Source organism: Schistocerca piceifrons, chromosome 4 (assembly GCF_021461385.2).
Source record: "Schistocerca piceifrons isolate TAMUIC-IGC-003096 chromosome 4, iqSchPice1.1, whole genome shotgun sequence".
NCBI lineage: Eukaryota > Metazoa > Arthropoda > Insecta > Orthoptera > Acrididae > Schistocerca > Schistocerca piceifrons.
The window spans coordinates 143,796,118-143,818,675 of NC_060141.1; the positions used below are offsets into that span (position 1 = coordinate 143,796,118).

Genomic DNA, 22,558 nt, shown 5'->3' on the forward strand with positions numbered 1-22,558 from the left:
CTAGTGCCGACATTGTGCATGCTCTGTTGCCTGTGTCTATGTGCCTGTGGTTCTGTCAGTGTGATCATGTGATGTATCTGACCCCAGGAATGTGTCAATAAAGTTTCCCCTTCCTGGGACAATGAATTCACGGTGTTCTTATTTCAATTTCCAGGAGTGTAGTTGTAGATCAGATCTGTGGCCTGTGCATCAGTGAGTAGATCAAAGTCCACCTGAATAGATGTGGCTGCCAAGCCAGACATGTAATCTGCATCTGTATTTTACGCACCTCTGGTGTCAGTGGTAACTTCCGAGATCAGGTCGAGGTGGTGGACGTGCCTTGGAATGTTAACAGAAGGGTTTTTGATTGTGTCTGCAAGAGGCTTGTGGTCAGTTTAAATGGTTACAGGGCATGTTTCAATGTCATCCTTGAAACAGTGCACTGCCTCATAGATAGCCAAGAGCTCTGTATCTCTTCTGAGTATTGGTCAGATTTTGAGAGAAGAAACACAGCAGCAGTGTTATGCATATGATCTCTTACAGTACTGCACCAATCGTGCATTCACTGGTGTCTGCAGTGATCATGAGCTGTGCATCTGGTGACAGAAGGGTGAGGGTGACAGCCTGCACAAGATCAGATTCAATCTTGTCAAAGGCTGTTTGCATTTCAGGTGCCCACATCAGGTGTCATTTGCTAGTGGTCTTCTTGCTGCACAGTGGCTCAGTGAGAGGCAAGAGTGTTTCAGTAGCAAGGGAGATGATGTCTGTAAACAGTTGACTCTGAGGAAACATGATAGTTCTTGATAATCTGGGGGGGGGGGGGGGGGGGGTGAAGGAGGAGGCAGATTTGTTCCCTTTCTTCTGGCGTGGGGTCTATCCCTGAAGTGTCAACCAAATGTCCAACGAAGGTGACACACGATTGTCATAGTTGGCATTTAACATTATTAATTATGATACCATGTGTCTAGTCTAACACAGTACATAAATGAATCTCATGTTCATCAGGAGACTGTAAGAAATTACCACTTCATCTAGGTAAACTAAGCAGAAGGACATGTTAACTAGCAGGCTGCCAATAAACCTCAGCCAGGCCTGGGCCGTGTTTTTTAACCCATATGGCATAAATAAAAACTCTAATAGCCGAAATGGTGTGATTATTGCAGTTTTTTTTTTTACATCCTCGTCAGCCTTAGGTATCTACAAATAGTTGCTTTTACACCCAACAATGCTAAACTTAATGGTACCAGCAAGTTCTTGTATGAAATAAGTTTAGTACAGGGTGGCTGTCTATTACAGTCCAGGCATTGAGATACCAACAATCGCCACACAGTTGCCAAGCATTCCTTTTTGAGGACGAGCTTGTAGGAGAAGCCCAGGAAAAGTCAGACGGCTGTACAATACTAGCATGCAAGAAGTCATCCATTGTGGCATTTGCCAACCTGAGTTTGTGGGGAGGTAGGCGGTGGGTCTGATGGAAGACTAGCGCACTGAGGATGGAGTTAATGTGATGACCTGTCCCATCATGGATGGTACAAATTGTCTGCAGCTGGATGGGCTTGCTTGAAGTGGAAAGTGAGGGCATAGCAATAACTGTTGTTGTGGCATCATCATCAACACACAATCCATCACAGAGGCACCGTCAATAACACTTGGTGTGGTCAAATGAGCATAATTAGTTAATGGCACTTGACTGACTTGTTTCAGGGCTGATGTAATGTTTTCATCATTGTGCTGTGGGTGTAGACATTGCAGAACTGTGTGTTGCTGTTGAGCTGTATGAAGCTCACTAAATGTCTGGGAAATGCGGAAGTGGAAAAGGTCATTGGTTACACGCATATTCGGGAAGTTGGAACACTGGAGTTCACAGTGTATGGCAGATGTCATGTGGAGCTCATCCAGAAGCATTTCACATTTCAGGATAAGATCGAGAGGAGTCTCTGACTGCAGACTAGGAGATGGTGGTGTGTCATTGGCAGGAAGGGAGTTGCTGGTCTCACTGCTGATTGGCCATTGGCCATCATGGTGCAGGAGCAAAGTGCGGTTCAGATCTGGGAGTAAACAGAGCCTGATGAAGGTGGCTCCTAAGAAGGTTTCCACCATTTCAGCCATGAAGAATATCCAGGACATAGGTGCGTTGTTGCTGAGATCAGGAATGATGCAGGCAGTGCCAACCATTGGTATCATGGAGTCATGGGTGGAAATGAAAGTGTAGTGGGAGCAAGAGATGGTGAAATCATGCTGATGTGCCAGTGTTGGCTACAGGGTAAGTATTCAGATGCGCATCGTAAACAAAGAGGCGAAAGCCACCCACTCGTAGATGAGACCTGTCGATGCTATCAGAAAATGGTGATTTTTCAGTGACCTGAAGGGATCGAGCTACTTGGTGCGGCTAGTATCAGGCTGAGATATCACTAAGATATCAGTTTGGGTATGAGTAAGGCTGTCTGCAACGTAGTGAGTCAGAGGCAAAATGAATGTGGAACCAGAAGAGGTGATGCGCATGTCCACCTGACTTGCATTGTTTTGACAGGCAGGCACAGGTCAGTGACTGAGTGGAGATGCACCGGTGGTTAACAGGACTGCAGGCATTTGTTTATGTTCTTCACCCAAGAGACTGCACGAAGTACTAGTGGGTGCTGGCTCGGCAAGATTCAGTGATTCCCAGTAGATGTCGAGTGGCCAGCATTTGCACAGCAGGCGGTGAGCAGTAGTGCCTGGGAACACAGGAGGAGCAGTGGCCAAGCTCAGCCGGAGTCATGTGTTGTCACCGATGTAGATGGGGATGGTGTCATCTGTAGCATGGCCACAATAAGAATTAATTAACAAATAGTGCAAGATGAAGTTATTACTGTAGTGAGTGGGATAGGCGTTGAAACAGAAGGACCTTGACAATATCATACTTGTTTGTTTGTGTGTGCACATCAAGTAAAAAGTCACTAATGAGATTGGCATTATCACTGAGGTGCTTGAGAAGTACAGCAAGTGTGTCATTGTACTCAGGGACTCCTGCAGACTGCTTTATGCACCCCTGCAGACTGTTTTATGCACTCACTAAGCACGAACCACAGCATAGGTGAGTCCACATTCAGTGGAGGGAGTTTCAGCCAAGGACATGTGGAATGGTAAGAGCCGTGGTTATATGAGGCTGGCATCATCATGAGGTTGTGATGAGACAAAGGTACATGTGGTGTACTAGATGTGAGCTGAGCATGAAGGTGGGTGTGACTGGTGGTATGTGGTGTGTAATACTGGTCCATGGGAGCTGCCAGATGCTGTGACTACACGGTATGTTCATGAGATAATGAAACTGGTAAGGCCAATGTGCTGAATCTGAGCGTTGTCCATGCATGGAGGAGTTGCAGTGTGTACACATCATGTGTAGTGGTACCTTCTGCAAGTGAACATGTGTAGGGCGGTAGAAATGTGACATCACTCAGTTGACATGGCAGTGGTCAGAACACAGATGACACAGGTGAATGCAACATGATGACATAGTCCATGTTGGCTAGTTTACTTTTATGTCCAGGAAGACTGCTTGAACCCATACTATTTTGTCCAACAGGTGGTAAATAGTTATAAATGTTTTGAGATCATTTAGTGGGGGCCATTGTTGACCAACTATTGTGGCACTCTGGTGGGTGTCCATTTTGCAAAAGACTGGGAATGTTAATGTACATAGATTTACTACCACTAAAGGAGTGTCCACAGGGATTAAGTGTAGAAGCTCAAAGCACTATGTGTACAGATGAATGGGGTGGCACGAAGCCATTGTTCAGCCAGAATCACATTCATTGTCATAGAAGAATTGCTTGGCAAATAATCACCTGGCTTCATTACAGTGCTGTCACTGGTAAGGTCACACTGAGAATTCAATGCACATCATTACCCGTTTCCTGTGAAGCAGGGAGAGTGTAGCATGGTGGACATGGAAACTCCTTGGAAGTATAGCTCTACACAGTGTGACATAGCCTTCACTAACAACAGAATGATTTTCAAGGAATCTCAACAAATATTTTTTGAATTGAAGTAGTTCTGAAGTTATTAACGAATGAGTGAAGGAAAATAATCATTTATTTCATACACTTCTTTCGAAACATTGGCTTGAGTGGTTCAATACTTAGTGAGTCATTAATATTATTTTAATTGATCAAACCTTTGGCTAAACTAAATAGGGTATTTCATTGCTTTCTAAACATTGATAATGTGTATTACTCAGCTATGAAAACCTGAACACTTGCCACAAAGCATGCAAAGAACAGTGCTTGGGCAACCATGTAGGTACAAAGGTACAGGGAGGTGGGCTATTGTCCATACTGGCAACTCAATCTCAAAAAGCCAGCAAATACTACTCATAATAATAATTACCATTATGGTAGTTTGACAATACTGTCTGAATTAAGTTAAATAATTCAAATATGCAGCTATGATAACATGCTGCCTGCCTAGTCTGCCATCAATACATTGAACTTTAAAATGTAATTTGTACTATTAGTCATAGTGGGGTATCTAAAGGATATATTGCATAAAGGCTTATCTTTTTCTTCCAGGAGTACTGGAGGATTCTCGAGGATTATTTCAGCCAAATTGCTGAATTCTGTGTATGTTGCTGTCACTTCACAGATTTCTCCAGAGGTTAGTATAATTTAGTTAATATTTTTCTTCTTTGTAGTGCTCATACACATTCAGAATTATTTTTCACACTTCACTGTGTATCATGGGCTTGCTACATGGTATTTGAGAAGTTGTGAGAATTTCACTCATGTTCATTCACTTACCATAAGTCACAACAATAGAATATGTATTGGAATAATACAGCATCATACATTGTTAGACTGCACTTGTTGATAGTGCTATTATTTACACTCAGTAACTGTCAGTAAGTGTTGGAGGCAGGGGTAATGTTTTCATGGCTGAGTAATAGTGACTGAAACGAGTGTTGTGACTGTGACAATATTTTAATTTTTTGCTAAGTCCAAAAAACATTTTTATCTTTAAGTTTATTTTTTCTAGTTGCATCTACTGACAGGTTATTTTCTTCATTTGTTAAAGATGTAATATTGTGCTCATAGAGCAGTACCTATGAAGTAGTTTGCCAGATTATTAAATCACACCAGGCGAGTGGGAAAGAATTTTTTAAAAAAGCTTTCTCATTCAGAAAATCCGAAAAGAAAAGCTGAGGAAGAAAAAGTTTTTGAAGAAACTAAAAAACACATGAACATTCATAAATACCTTAAAGGAAATGCTGAGGCAAGTACTTAAGATACTGAATCAGAAGTCAATTTAAAATATAATTTATATCATGACATTTTTGTAAATGCATTTGAAAACTGCGTCCCCAAGAAAATAGTTAAATATACTCGTAAGAAACCTTGTAACAAACCATGGCTTACTAAGGGTATAAAAATATCTTGTAACCGGAAAAGGGAAATGTATCTGAGAGCAAGAAAGAGTAGTGACCCAGAAACTATCAAACATTATAAAACTACTGTGTTATATTAAGAAAAGTTATTAAAAAATCCAGAAGTATATGTATCATGTCTGAAATCAGCAACTCTGATAATAAAATTAAAACAATTTGGAATATTATTAAAAGAGAAACAGGTCAACCAAGAGCACAGGAAGACAGTATTACCATCAAATTGAATGAAAACTTTACGAACAAAAAGTCAGAAGTTGAAAATAGTTTTAATAATCATTTTCTAAATGTTGTGGATATAGTAGGATCCAGGTGTTCATTAGAAGATGCTAGGCTGTTAATGGAAGAGGCCATACCTATGCAATTTGATACAATTGAAATCTCACCCACTTCTCCCTCTGAAATTAGGAAAATAATAAACTTGCTTAAAAGCAAAAACTCACATGGAATTGATGGCATATCCAGCAAAATACTAAAAGCTTGTTCTCAACAGATAAGTACGATTCTCAGCCACCTGTGTAATAGCTCTCTGGAACAGGGCATTTTCCCTGATAGACTTAAATATGCTATTGTTATACCTTTGCATAAAAAGGTGGATAGATCTGATGTCAACAATTACCATCCAATCTCCCTTCTAACAGCTTTATCCAAAATTTTTGAGAAAGTAATGTATTCAAGAGTAGCTTCAAATATCTGTAAAAATGAAGTACTAACAAAATGTCAGTTTGGTTTCCAGAAAGGTTTTTCAACAGAAAATGCCATATATGCTTTCACCAATCAAATTTTGAATGATCTGAATAACCGAACACCACCCATTGGGATTTTTTGTGATCTCTCAAAGGCTTTTGATTGTGTAAATCATGAAATTCTGCTAGACAAGCTCAAGTATTGTGGCATGAGTGGGACAGTGCACAAATGGTTTAATTCGTACCTAACTGGAAGAGTGCAGAAAGTTGAAATAAGTAGTTCTCATAATATGCAAAGATCAGCACATTCCTCAAACTGGGGAACTATCAAGAATATGGTTCCACAAGGGTCAGTCTTGGGTCCTTTGTTGTTCTTAACATATATTAATGACTTGCCATTCTATATTCATGAAGAGGCAAAGTTAGTTCTCTTTGCTGATGATACAAGTATAGTAATCACACCTGACAAACAAGAATTAACTGATGAAATTGTCAATACTGTCTTTCAGAAAATTACTAAGTGGTTCCTTGTAAATGGACTCTCACTGAACTTTGATAAGACACAGTACATACAGTTCCGTACAGTGAATGGTATGACACCATTAATAAATATAGACCTTAATCAGAAGCATATAGCTAAGGTAGAATATTCCAAATTTTTAGGTGTGTCCATTGATGAGCAATTAAATTGGAAGAAACACATTGATGATCTGCTGAAACGTTTGAGTTCAGCTACTTATGCAATAAGGGTCATTGCAAATTTTGGTGATAAACATCTTAGCAAATTAGCTTACTACGCCTATTTTCACTCATTGCTTTCATATGACATCATATTTTGGGGGAATTCATCATTGAGGAATAAAGTATTTATTGCACAAAAGCGTGTAATCAGAATAATAGCTGGAGTCCACCCAAGATCATCCTGCAGACATTTATTTAAGGATCTAGGGATATTCACAGTAGCTTCTCAGTATATATACTCTCTTACGAAATTTGTTATTAACAACCAAACCCAATTCAAAAGTAATAGCAGTGTGCATAACTACAGTACTAGGAGAAAGGATGATCTTCACTATTCAAGATTAAATCTAACTTTGGCACAGAAAGGGGTGAATTATACTGGCACTAAAGTCTTTGGTCACTTACCAAATAGTATCAAAAGTCTGACAGATAACCAACAAGTATTTAAGAAGAAATTAAAAGAATTTCTGAATGACAACTCCTTCTACTCCATAGAGGAATTTTTAGATATGAAGTAAGAAAAAAAGAAAAAAAACAAAAAAAAATTTTAAAAAATAAAATAATAAAAAATAAATAAAATAAAAACGCAAAAAAATAAAATAGTTGTTATATTAACTTAAGTATGTTGTTAAATTAACTTAATTATGTCATGTATTGGAAAATTTGACTCGTTCCACTTCATTACAAAATATCGTATTCATGATCCATGGAACTAGTATTAATCTAATCTAATCTAATCTAATCTAATCTAAGCATGTGTCAGCCAATATTTCTTTAGATTCTGAATACTAAAAATACACAATCGGTTATTCGAGGTGATCAAACAACCCAGTCCAGTAAATCCTTGCATGAACCTTCTGAGATTTCTTCAGGTCAAAATCAGTATATGACTTCTGTGGTCAGTGAAACTATCAACATACATGAACAAAGGAACACAATGTTTATGATGTAAATGTGAGGCCAAAAGTATTTAATGCAAGAGATATAGATCTCATTACAATAAGCTGACCCTCACAAATATATCCAAATAATTTTCTGGAAGATGAAAATGTGGGTAATTTCTCCTAATTGCACTACACAAGAAAACTATCAAATGAAGACACTATCAAATGATAGTGGCTAGGATATTCAGTATCAAACAACAGTGTCTTTTTCTTTTGTTGTTGACTGTTTGACTTAAAGTCAACTGCTAATTTGACTACCACTGAGGGTTTCAAAAATTGGAAACATTTAAGTGAAGCTTCAAAAATGCATAAAAATAGTCCTAACCACAAAAAAGCAATTACTCAATGGACCAAAGCTGGAATCAGGTTTAAATTCAGATTAATTGTTGACAAGGAAGAACAAAGTTAATTTCTAAAGAAAGTTTATGATGGAACAAAGGGCTTCAAAGATTGACGCACATAACTCCATCATCAGATGCAGTTGTAAAAATATCTCTAATGAGAATACAACCTGCTGGAGCAAGACAGCCACCATCAAGAAGTGAGGATTTTTAGTGACCACAAATGATGACAGCAACTCCGTAGTTCATCCCAGAAGTGCTCTTCATGTGAAAGCAAAAAGAAGGTAGAAACAAATAAAGGATTTTTATAGGATAAAAGACAGCGTCTTGATAAGCAATAAAACTCTAGGACTTGAGCTAGATACTAGAAACAATGCTCAAAAGGGTGAGTGTTTACAGTCAATAAACAGTAAACTGAAATCTGTTACTGTAGTGTAAATGAACTATTGCTCCATTATCAACAAAATTTTCGAATAAGAACATTTTTGTAATGTTGAAAATGTTGTGTTTTATGTGCATCAGAACACTGGATGACAGAAGATCAGGCAGAATACTTTGTTCCTCAAAGTTATACTGTTGGTGACATTTTGTGTAGACATTAAAGAAAGAATGGAGGTGCACTAATATTTGCTATAGATAATGTAACTTTTCTAAGAAAGATGTTCACTCTTACTGTACTGAACTACCGTAGATGCAGATCATGTATGTGATTGATTTTCTGATTCATTTCAACTATTCCTAGTTAGTATCTTTTATTATAGTGGGAAATCAGTAATTGTTTAGTAACTTAAATTCTATTGTTGGTATGTAAACAAATATAAATTCTCTACTAATTATAAACATTTGGAGGGACAACTAATTGTATTCTTAAAGGATTAATTTGCCTCTGTTCCAAAACATGTTAGCAAAGCCAGTCCTTAATACTTTCAAAGTAATTAAAAGCTTTGTACGAAATGATAATTAAATAGACACCCTAGCTGCAAGCAGGCGTTGATACACTTCATTGGGGACATGTTGAAAATGTGTGCCCCGACCGGGACTCGAACCCGGGATCTCCTGCTTACATGGCAGACGCTCTATCCATCTGAGCCACCGCGGGCACAGAGGGTAGTGCATCTGCAGGGACTTATCCCTTGCACGCTCCCCGTGAGATCCACATTCCCAACATGTCCACAACACTACATTCGTAGTGCGCCTAGTAGATGTTTACCCATCATACTCATTACTCGTGGCAGATTAATCTACCATGTCCTGTACGAGTTCGGGCATAGCGTGTCCGTTCGCACAAGAAGGTCAAAGGCCGGGAACCCATATTTTTTAACTATATATGATGGTAGTATCTGTTCCCGAAAGAACAGTTACCGTGGATGACCATGCAGCTTTGCTAGAAATGAAATGATAATTAAATAGACACCCTAGCTGCAAGCAGGCATTGATACACTTCATTGGGGACATGTTGAAAATGTGTGCCCTGACCGGGACTGTGGATCTCATGGGGATAAGTCCCTGCAAGGGATAAGTCCCTGCAGACGCACTATCCTCTGTGCCCGCGGTGGCTCAGATGGATAGAGCGTCTGCCATGTAAGCAGGAGATCCCGGGTTCGAGTCCCGAACGGGGCACACATTTTCAACAAGTCCCCAATGAAGTGTATCAACGCCTGCTTGCAGCTAGGGTGTCTATTTAATTATCATTTCATTTCTAGCAAAGCTGCATGGTCATCCACGGTAACTGTTCTTTCGGGAACAGATACTACCGTCATATATAGTTAAAAAATATGGGTTCCCGGCCTTTGACCTTCTTGTGCGAACGCACACGCTATGCCCGAACTCGTACGGGACTTGGTAGATTAATCTGCCACGAGTAATGAGTATGATGGGCAAACATCTACTAGGCGCACTACGAATATAGTGTTGTGGACATGTTGGGAATGTGGATCTCACGGGGAGCGTGAAAGGGATAAGTCCCTGCAGATGCACTATCCTCTGTGCCCGCGGTGGCTCAGATGGATAGAGCGTCTGCCATGTAAGCAGGAGATCCCGGGTTCGAGTCCCGGTCGGGGCACATATTTTCAACATGTCCCCAATGAAGTGTATCAATGCCTGCTTGCAGCTAGGGTGTCTATTTAATTATCATTTCATTTCTAACAAAGCTGCATGGTCATCCACGGTAACTGTTCTTTCGGGAACAGATACTACCGTCATATATAGTTAAAAGCTTTGTCAAAAGTATTGTTTGTGTAACTATATCATATGTTAATTTCATCCTTTAAACAAATAATTCAGCCTAAGCCTTGTAGTAGAAAAAACTGTTAAAAATAACGAATTTTTCGATGTATTCAGTTAAATTAATGAGTTTAGCTTTAACTGTAATTTCTGTAAATTTAACTTTGAACAATGTGTAGTTTCAGTACCTATTATTGTGAGGTTATATTAGGGCCCAATTTTTGTTCCCTTGAGAGTCAGTCCATGGCCGAGTTTCAGACAAGAAACCTGTGTTGGTTAGAACAACAGCAATGCTTCAGCTTAACTGTGAAATAAGTGGTACACAATTAGGCTGTGTGTTAAGACAATGACAGTGTCTGCTCCATATGTACCTTTTTGTTCTTTGAGAACTGTGAACTTTGTGGTTAGGTTTTTACTGCTAGTAGATGTGCAACAGGTAACTATTGTAGTAGTATGTGGATGTTTGCCTGCAACCTATTAATGAGACTTATCAAAAGTTAAACAACAGTGTAATATTGGGGGGTAGTGAGAAGTGAAAGTAAAAGACTGTGAAATGCAACTGTGCATCTGTCAGCTACATCATTTCCAGTAGACAGTAGTTGCATTTGCACCCCGTAATTTTTTTTTAACCAGTACATCAGCACTGAGGACAATCAACAAAGAAACAAAGTAGGCAATCTGCTACAAATCCCATACATCATAAACTCATAATGTTGTTTTTGAGTGTGTGTGTGTGTGTGTGTGTGTGTGTGTGTGTAGTAGGGGGTGGTATACTGAAACGAATCTGTTCCATCGTGTCACCTGATTAAGAATTGCTTACAATATTTCTCTGTTTAATAATACCATCATATTTTTACAATTTTTCTTTGAAAAATGAATATCTTATTTTTGATGTGGGAGTTTTCAGGATCATTATATTATTTGGTGACTATTATTTATTCTTTTATATTTTTTCTGTTCTATTTTGAAAGTCCGTTTCTTTCATTTTCATGTTACTTTTAAAAGAGTGGAACATAAAGAGCTCTGAGATATCAAAATGTCTCTGTCGTCCCAAGGAGAGGATCTTCAAGGGAGAAAAAGCAGGGACTAGCAGTGCATTCTTGAAACTGTAGCACTGCAGAAGTTCAGTAAATTTGCAATTCACTCATGCAGTAAAATGATTCATGTATAGCTGTGTTACACATCATTCAGTAATGGTTCTAGTATGCCTTAGTTCCCTACTCCCACACTGGTAAGTCAGTATTTCTCTCTGAATACACAACATTTTGCCATTCAATGATATTCAGTCAAATCACTCCATGACAATGTGGCTGAAACATTCTACAGCTACCACCACACTGATACCAGATTACATCAGCAAAGTGCATACTGTGCATGAGGAGCAATGTCATTTTTGTTCCAATCACATAGTGAAAACTGAGTGTGTTGTTCATCTGCATAGTGATCACATGGACAATGCATAGTGCCAATAATGACTCTCAACAATGGATCTCTTATTAGACTTTGAGGTGAATCCACCAAAAGACAGTGCTTCAAATCTGTTTAATCCACATCATCCGTCACATGTGAATCTCACATCTTCTGCATCCTGTCTGTCACATATTGGATACAAGCACTTGCACTCCTTACCAACCTGACCAGTTGGGTCGAACAAACTATTGGCAGCCATCTTATCACATGCTGCGTGCTTATTACAGTGCTGTGGATAATGTTCAATTGGATAGAGCAATGAATCTGCATGCTGTCCAACGCATTCCTTGTGCCAGTGTCTTATCACCCATGTCTACTGTGCTGCACTGGGATTATGAACCATCACTTCCTGTTATCACCCAACCAGTTGTGTATCATGGGCCACTGTCAGCCAGGCTACACTGTGCAACAGCTCTGCCACAGATCAAACTGGGCCATGCCCCCTTAAATAATTTAACATATAGGCGCCTACCGCAACACAGTGCAACTGTAGTTTCTGTGCCACTTGTGCCTATTAGTCACATTCTGGGTACGAATGTCTAATTTCTGCTTCACTACAACCATTTGTGCATCAGTTATATAGCCCAGTAACAACACTATCCCACATAACAAATGCTAACTGGGGCTTACAAGTCAGTTGTTCGACAACCAGTGCTACACAAGCTCAAATCTCTCTGCGTAAGGCCTCCTCTGATGCCATTTGTGTGTCACAGCCTTGGAGACTCCCGCATACCATAATATCACACCAGGGGGCACATTATGAACAGCCAGTGGTGACATTGCACCCATACTGAACCTTCACCCATTAGCCCCACAAGCCTCACCTTTGAAGAGTATTAACTATTCCAAACTACTATTTGACAAAGGTCACCAACCACTTTTGTTTGCTGTGGCTGAAAGCATAATCAAGTCATCCATAATTTTCAGTGACAGCACAAAATAAGTGAACATCCACTGTCACCTGACACCACTGGCACCAGCTATGAATGATCGTTGATGCTAACCAAGAGAGTCTGTGGAGACTGGCTATCAACTTGCTAACAGACCTGCAGCTCATCATGATAACATATGCTACTGAACCACTTGAGTAATAACTCCTGCTTGCAGATCATCTGTTCTTGGCAATCAGTCACCATCATGACATTAACATACAGTACTCAAATGCCCCATTCCCAGCAGATGGCGCACTTGGTGCCATGCAAACCATGTTGAACTTCCATGGCAGCTGATGAAGGCAACACCACATGGCACCCACCACCAGTGCCACACCCTGCTACATCACCAATGCCTTCACATTGAGCAGCTGTCATGTCAGAGAGTATCTTCAATCTGTTGGTTTCATCACCAATACAGGCAAGCCACATGCAAGTCCTGCACTCCCTGCAGATATTTTCCAAACGCCAACCAAGGGCCAAATTAGATGGTCTGACCTATATTAATAGCTGAACTCACCTAAGCTACTCCAGTATCACACAGATACAGGACACTCCATTGATGCCACCGTGTCGATGTCTCTTCATCCCTGACCTCACCACCCAAATATACTTTCTAATGGATACAGGGTCAGACATTAGCTTACTTACAGTCAGTAGCATACTGATGTTTAAGCCAGCATCATCCTTATGCCTCCATTCAGCTAATGACTCTGGGATCCAGGTATACAGCATGATGTTGAGCACCGTTCACCTGGCAACAAATGTTATGTGTCAATGGGATGCCAACATAATTGATATAATGCAGTTGGTTCTGGGAATCAAATTCCTGTGTGGCAATCAACGTTTAGAGGATGTAATGCAAGTCACGCTCACACAGCATACGATGAAATATCATGTGGATGTTGTCATCACACCCTCCACACCTATGACCCAGTGTGACATGACCTGCCCTTTAGAATATCACATCTTTAAAGATGCTTATATAGAGACCCTCTGTAACTGCACTCACACAATAAACTACATGCTTATGATGCATCAAGAAATTTTTGAATGCCAACTGCAATCACAAAAACTAAAATGCAAGACATCTTTTCTTACATCCCGTATCACAACCACAGCTACAGCACTCGCATTGGCATGCAACCACATGCAGTTCTTATCCTCACAGCAGTTGGTTACATTAGACAGGCTGCTTGCCAGCTACATTCATGACAAAGGAGCCACCGTCAACACTTCTGGCATGGGACAAGAATCACGCCCATTTTAGTACGGGGCAGCGTGCTGTGTTGACAAATAGTGTTTCTGCTAACTCCATCTCCAGCTCCCTAGTACTCACATTTGAAGTTAAAGAAGGTACAATGCACCACATCAATATGAGAGAAAGTCCACTCAGCAATCACAAAACACACCACCTCTGTGCAGCAGATATGCAGATCATAAAGAACGCTATTGATGAACTGCTTCAAGTGGGCATTGTGTGACCATGGGACATTGTGTGTCCTCTTCCTAATTGGAAGGCTTCTGGTATCTGCCTTTGGCTATTGATACAACATCAAGATAGGTAAAGGCAGTACCCATCCATGATATTACAGCAGAAATGATGGTGCACACATTTACAGAAATGTGGACTGCAAGCTTCTGAATCCCAGAACAGTTCATCATGAACTGTGGCTGGCAGTTTGAGATGTCCGTCTTCACAGCCCTGTGCCACCTGTGTGGTATCAATCACACACACACACACACACACACACACACACACATCACATCTTATCTCCACCAAAGCCGTTGGCTGGTGAGAAGGTGGCACAGGACTGTGAAGGTGGCTCTGATATGCCACAATGGGTCCTGGTCTGAGACACTACCATGGGTGCTCCTTGGCATTCAGTCCACATACAAAGATGGCATCCAAGCGTCATTTGCTGAGATACTATATAGTGTAACCCTATAACTTCCTGCAGACTTCACATGGTCTATGCTCAACACAGTGCACATGGACCTGCTGACATTAGCGGACCAAGTTTTCACCCATATTCAGAACATGTACATGCTGCCACCGCACAGCCGAATGTCTTCATTCATAAAGACATTCTCCAGCTGGAGTTCATAATAATATATGACAACATCATCCTTCCAGCCCTCCAGCCACCGTACAAAGGGCCTCGCAAAGTATTGTTTTGTGGTGAACAAACATTTGACACACCAGTGCATGGCACACCAACAACAGTGTTGCTCACAAGGCTCAAAACTGTGTGGGCTCTGCAGGATGATGACACTAAGGCCCTCACAGATATCAAACCACCTGATTCCAACACAGGCAAACAGGCTGCACTGACACCCACAACCTCACCCTTCGTACTAGCACCATCTACTCAGCCATCACAGAACTAGAGTGTATATCACCTTGTGAATACCTGGTCATAAATCAGGTTGTAGTTCCTGGTAGCAGTCATGGCAAACAATTGGCTGTAAATGTGGGTGGGTACAACACTATCTACCCAATAATGTGGTCAATGTGCACACATTTGGTCTCAAGGTTTACTTCAGTAAATGTCAGACCCCCTCACTGAAGTAGTTATGTCCATTCCATTTCTTAATTACACAGTTAAGTTTCATTTGCCAGGTACACACATACTGTACCTTCTAATTATATGACAATAGTCACTGTGCAGTATAACCTGACCAACTTACAGCAGTCTCACTCTAATGAATGATACGTGTGGCAATTTTACACTAAAGTTAATAAGCAATCATTGTTAATTGTCCTACTTCACTGTCCACATTCTTATTCATAACACCACATCATGGCACCATTACATTATTACTGTTTTGACTGACACAGGTTCCATGCTCAAAATCTCGGAACAGACTGCCCTCCAAAATGACGTCAGGCCCAGTGCTTATATAGTTTTGCAAAAATAGTTATTAAAGTTTCACATTGTTAAATCCATAATTTTGATAATTTACAATTAGAACTTTACATCTCAGATTAACTCAATAGTGCAGAAAAATTGGTTTTAGTCTCAACGTTACATTACATGAAGAGTTTCGACTGAAAAAAATGTTCTTGATGACAAAAACTTCAGACATAGCTAAATAAACAATACCATACATAAAAGTGTTAATTACCAGACAATAATTAAGTGCTGATATTCCTATCATTTTAGGAAGTTAGCTACATAAATACTTTAAGATTTTTGTGGGTTATTTTCCCAACTTTATCAGTAAATCTGTTTACATATCAACAATGTGACCAGAACAGGAAATAAATACTGTTAGTTAATTGAAGGAGCTTTAGCAAAACCAGTTAATTGAAATGCTTCAAATTAAATAGGAAATTATTCTAACTAAATGTAATGTAGCAAAGCTGGGACTAGTCTTATGCTTGGAATTACAGAATGACAGCTTCATATCTCTCACTAACACTAATGAAATTAAGAAACAAAAATATCATTTAAGGAGGCAAATAACAAAACAACATGGGAATTGGTCCCAGCTTGCTTTGTTACAAGCTGCACTGGATGTCAACTCGAAATTGCATACCTACAGCTTCAATACCTGGCGCAATATCACCTATTTGCCATTCACCAGCACGCCCCTCTTACTTCCACAGCAGACAGTGAATGCATACATACACCAGAGGCCTCAAATAAGCTCACCATCATTGTATGACAGTCATCCAACACATACTTTAGTGAGAAATGGTCCAAAGATGTCTTGACTGCACATCAGCTATGGCACAGTCAGTCTGGCGATCTCCCCCATCACTTGCTGTTACAGCAACACACAGTGCTTTGCATGAGGGACTCTGGACACATTGAGAGCTTCAGGAGGTCAAAACCTCTGTGATATCCCATGGAGAGGACCTTTAGGAGAGAAAACCAGAGACTTGCACACTTGACACTGTAATGGTGAGGAAGCTCTGTGAATTCGCTCTATGCTATAAAAATGTATAATCATGTTGCACACCATTCACTAGTGGTTCTAGTTCACATTAGTACTCTTCTCACACAAAAATATTAATTATCTTATGAAATTGGATTTTCTTTTTTCATCTGTAACCAGAGGATAATTAAATGTTTATAATTAGCCAAATCAGGAAATTTCATTACCAAAATTATACTTGGAGATATATAATTGTTTTTTCTCCACACAGTAACTTTGTATACTGATTATTACTTTACTTACAATTGCCAACTTGGAGTTGCTGTAATCTTATGTTACAAACTCTTTGGACCAATGAGGTGTACTATCTTTGATTTTAGTATTATAACTTTTTGGGAAGTCTCTATGTTGGATTGGAGGAGGACAGACACTGGAAGTTAAGTCTGTGATTTGCTTCCAGATTAAATAATGTGAAGTTTTGTATTATGGAATATGTATGGAAAAATTAGACTGTATCAAGAATGTTAATGTTTGTATTACATCAGACGGAGCAGGAGATATAAAACCAATGAATCTTAAAAACAATGTTTAATTGGAAAGTCATCATTTGTAACCACTGTCATTCATTACATACACGTTGAATTCAAAAGATACTGTAGTCATACAAGGTTAGCAGATTAATGTTCTTTTTGTAAACATGTCAAGACAAGGGGTACTGAAGGAATTGTACTTGGAATTTTATAGGACAATAAGCTGAGGCAACAGTTTGTATGAGAAAGTGAAATTAGTATATATATTGACTACTAATTACTTCTACACTCAACTTAGGATCAGCCCATTACATTTCAGTTCTTCTACTTAAAATATTACGTGTTACTATGTTAGTTGATGCTGACACAAATAGTGAAACTTCATTATACTTATTTAGTTATCATAATGTCTATTGAACAGAGACAACATGGCTGTTAGAGTCTCCAAAATGAAATTCTTGTTTTTATAAAACCCAAAAGGATAATATCTTTTCAGGTCTAAAATAAAGGTGCTGATTAACTGATTTTTCATTGAGTGAGATTCGTTTTGAGAATTATATCATTTCACTTAATTTCACCTATTTTACAAAAGTATGAGGAATCTGGTCCATGATGGGTGATGGCAAGATGTGGGCTCATCTGGGTGAACAGGTGATCAGTACTTGTAACCATAGTCCAGTTACTTTTGCATAACTGTATTCATAACACAATACATGCAAACACTCTAGCAGTCAAGAGCCTGATGGCCTACTGACTTGAATGTAGCAGTAGATGTTTGGGATGTGCAGAGAACTTGGCTGTTGTAGCTTGAAGACACAAAAGCTCATCAAATATAAGACAATGACTGGTAAAGCGCAATATTGTTGAAAGCATGAACTATACGAACGGATTCATTGACTGAAATAAACAGGTATTATTGTGGAATACAGTAGAAAATGGATACAATGTGCCTTGAGATATTTTGGATGCATGAAAAGTCTCCTGATAGTTTCTAGTTTTCTACATCTAAGAGAAGACCACTACCTTGTATCTGTTTGGTAAAGGGAAACTTAGATTTTTGCAAATGAAAGTTAGGTCAGTTGTTGAGTTGGAAGAGTAGATGATAACCATCTGTGAATCATTGTAGGAAGGGTTGAGTAAGTGCTTTCATTTTCTTGGGACAACAGTTCTATGGAACAACATATGAATGTTTAATGGTAACCTCTATGCAAGTAATATCATTTTTTTAAAATTTTTTTTTTTTTTGGTCATCAGTCTACTGACTGGTTTGATGCGGCCCGCCACGAATGCCTTTCCTGTGCTAACCTCTTCATCTCAGAGTAGCACTTGCAACCTACGTACATCCTCAATTATTTGCTTGACGTATTCCAATCTCTGTCTTCCTCTACAGTTTTTACCCTCTACCGCTCCCTCTAGTACCATGGAAGTCATTCCCTCATGTCTTAGCAGATGTCCTATCATCCTGTCCTGTCTCCTTATGAGTGTTTTCCACATATTCCTTTCCTCTCCGATTCTGTGTAGAACCTCCTCATTCCTTACCTTATCAGTCCACCTAATTTTCAACATTCATATGTAGCACCACATCTCAAATGCTTCGATTCTCTTCTGTTCCGGTTCTCCCACAGTCCATGTTTCAGTACCATACAATGCTGTACTCCAGACGTACATCCTCAGAAATTTCTTCCTCAAATTAAGGCCGGTATTTGATATTAGTAGACTTCTCTTGGCCAGAAATGCCTTTTTTGCCATAGCGAGTCTGCTTTTGATGTCCTTCTTGCTCCGTCCATCATTGGTTATTTTACTGCCTAGGTAGCAGAATTCCTTAACTTCATTGACTTCGTGACCATCAATCCTGATGTTAAGTTTCTCGCTGTTCTCATTTCTACTACTTCTCATTACCTTTGTCTTTCTCTGATTTACTCTCAAACCATACTGTGTACTCATTAGACTGTTCATTCCGTTCATCAGATCATTTAATTCTTCTTCACTTTCACTCAGGATAGCAATGTCATCAGTGAATCGTATCATTGATATCCTTTCACCTTGTATTTTAATTCCACTCCTGAACCTTTCTTTTATTTCCATCATTGCTTCCTTGATGTACAGATTGAAGAGTAGGGGCGAAAGGCTACAGCCTTGTCTTACACCCTTCTTAATACGAGCACTTCGTTCTTGATCATCCAGTCTTATTATTCCCTCTTGGTTGTTGTACATATTGTATATGACCCATCTCTCCCTATAGCTTACACCTACTTCTTTCAGAATCTCGAACAGCTTGCACCATTTTATATTGTCGAACGCTTTTTCCAGGTTGACAAATCCTATGAAAGTGTCTTGATTTTTCTTTAGCGTTGCTTCCATTATTAGCCGTAACGTCAGAATTGCCTCTCTCGTCCCTTTACTTTTCCTAAAGCCAAACTGATCGTCACCTAGCGCATTCTCAATTTTCTTTTCCATTCTTCTGTATAATATTCTTGTAAGCAGCTTCGATGCATGAGCTGTTAAGCTGATTGTGCGATAACTCTCACACTTGTCAGCTCTTGCCGTCTTCGGAATTGTGTGGATGATGCTTTTCCGAAAGTCAAATGGTATATCGCCAGACTCATATATTCTACACACCAACGTGAATAGTTGTTTTGTTGCCACTTCCCCCAATGATTTTAGAAATCATACAACACTTTATTTTTGCACTTGGAAAGCACAGTATAATGTGATCACACATATGTTTACAAACCAAAACATTACAATAGAACTGGCTTCAAAGGGGTTCAGTCTGACAGTCTGAAGAGGCAACTAATGTGTATTGATAGTCACCACTGACCCCTGCCCTTTTCACACCCCACCCCTCCCAGCAATGCAGAGCAGGGGGAAGGGCAAAGGACTGGGTCATCATTGGTGTAAGTGACAGTCTGTTGGGGCTGAGAAGGTGACATCGGATCATTGGACCTGTTGTGTGGAGGCTCAACCGTTATGATGGACACCTCAAAATTGTGCAGTCATTGAGTAGGATATACAGGATTACCCACTCTAGCAAAGGGCATGGAACAGGTTCATGATTAAGTGTGTCACTGAAGAAGTGGTATGACAATGGTAAGGCATCTGTCTGTGTCAATGAATGAAGTGTTATTGTCTTCATCTGTATCAGGTAGTGTGTTGAAGGTGCAAAGCAGCACTATGTGGGCAGTGGAAGGAGCCTCTGGAGAGTACAGGTGAGTGAGGAGGATAAACAGCAGACCATCTCACAGCTGAAGAGAGAGATCGACAGTGGGATATTTGTGAGACATCAACAAGGAATCTCACGATGCCTGAGTGGGCAGAAGAGGGTGATGGTACTTAAGGCATGCTGATAGAAACACCCAAGGTGGTAGCAGTCGAGTGAGTTTCCTCATCAAAATAGGTGACCGCCACTGCACCCGCATCACTCTCACTGATGGGTGAAGCACACAAAACTGCACATGCATCACATTCACTAAGAGGTGGAGCACATGGTGTCAGTTGGTTTGTATTATGTGATAGGGAGTCCATACTGGATGAAGACTCAGAAGAAACCAAAGGGGAGGGAATGGAATCATTCAGGATACATGCTGGTTTCATGTGGTTGAATGACACTGTATGGCATTTGCCTTGGAGACAAATGTTGACAGTGTTCACATCATGGACAACGACCTTGTAGGGGCCAAAATATGGAGACCAAAGGGTGGGCTGAATAGAATTGCCACTAAGCATCATTTACTCACAATGTGGCAACTTTTGTGGAGGAAAACTCGAGTCGTAGAGTGACAACTAGGTGCAGGTGGTCGCATGCAGCCCATGTGTGAGCATAAACACTTGACAAAGGTAAACAGATTGGTCAAAAAAGGAGCAGTGTCATCCTCAACAAACTCAGCTCGAAGAAAAAGAGGTTCCCCATACAGATCTTGACCAAAGAGGTGCATACATCATTTCTGAAAGTAGTACAAATCGCTAAGAGGACCCACGGCAGGGCCTTCAATCAGGATGTGTCGTGGCATATAAGAGCAGTTTTTAGAGTCCTGTGCCAACTCTCCACCAGGATGTTACTCTGAGGATGATATGCAGTTGTGCAAAATTTGACAGAGCCACACAAATCACACAGTTTAATGAAAATTAATGACTCAAATCGTCACTCCTGGTCAGTTGTGATGGAAGTGGGGTAGCAAAGGCATGCAAGCCACTTACTCATGAAAGCTCACACTACAGAGCTGGCCATAATGTCAGGTAGAGTGACCACTTTGGCCCACCTGGTTGTGTCATCAATAATCGATAGTATGTACTGACAACCACCTGAAGGGGATAAGGGTCCAATGAGGTTAAGATGAACATGGCAAAATCTGCCCTTAGGGATACTGAACTGACCTAATGGCAGTTGGGCCTGCCGACCAATTTTGCTACATTGGCAAGGGAGGCAGGCCCCATCCCAAGCGTGCCAGTCTTTGTTAACCCCCCCCTACACGCAAAATATTCCATGACCAACCTAGCAGTAGCCTTAATGCCAGGGTGGGCTAGGTTATGTAAGCCCAAAAAGACTTCAGAGCAAAGAAGCAAAGAAATGCAGGGACCACAGATCTGGGAGTACCCATAAAATTGGATATGTTGAGCCAGGAAGATGATGGGATGTATGATCAAGAATGATGAAGGGATGTTGATCAAGTCCTGGACATCTGCATCCAGAGACTATTACATCACGAGTTCATTCAGGTCAATGACAAAAGAGATAGCAAACACATGTGACATGTAGTCTGCCACAACATTGTATGCCCTTTTAATGTAATGAATATCAGTCATGTATGGCATGTCAGGTCCATATGTTGGAAGTGGCAAGAGGGTACACCAAACAAGGGGTTGCAAAGGGCCTCAGTCAGTGGTCAGTGGTCTGCGAACACAGTGACCTCTCGTCCTTCAAAGTCCACTTGGAAATAATGCATAGCCTTGTAAACAACCAGGTGCTCTGTATTGAAGGCAGATCATTTATGATGGGAGGCTGGAAGTTTTTTGGAGAAGAAACACAGAGGCTGAGTGAGATCACCAACATGCTGCTGTAAGACAGCTCTGATGGAGGTTTCACTCACTTCATTAGTGATAGACGGGTGAGCCTCAGTGATAGGATGTGCCAGCATGACTCCATTCATAAGGGCCATCTTGAGGTCATGGAAAGAGCCCTTCATGACTTCAAACCACTGAACCTTATGAGATCCAATGGTGTTTCTTCCAGCCAAAGCATCAGTTAAAGAGGCCAGAAGAGAGGCTGAAAAAAGTTCACCATCCAGAGAAACTGATGCAGTTCTCAATAGGTCTCAGGGAGCGAGAGGTTATTGATTGGACTGATACCTTGGGTGAGACACAATGTCTGAGAAAAAGGACACGGGAACATTGGAGTTGTGATTTTTTGTGGT

The 22,558-nt window shown here is 40.3% G+C and overlaps 2 non-coding genes across 2 annotated transcripts; one reads left to right on the forward strand and one right to left on the reverse strand.

Moving 5' to 3' along the window:
- Window positions 1–9,132: 9,132 nt before the first annotated feature.
- On the reverse strand, window positions 9,133–9,207 carry Trnat-ugu. The gene has a single exon. It is a non-coding gene; the product is annotated as a tRNA-Thr (tRNA).
- Window positions 9,208–10,094: 887 nt separating this feature from the next.
- Trnat-ugu lies at window positions 10,095–10,169 on the forward strand. The gene has a single exon. It is a non-coding gene; the product is annotated as a tRNA-Thr (tRNA).
- The last annotated feature ends 12,389 nt before the right edge of the window (window positions 10,170–22,558 follow it).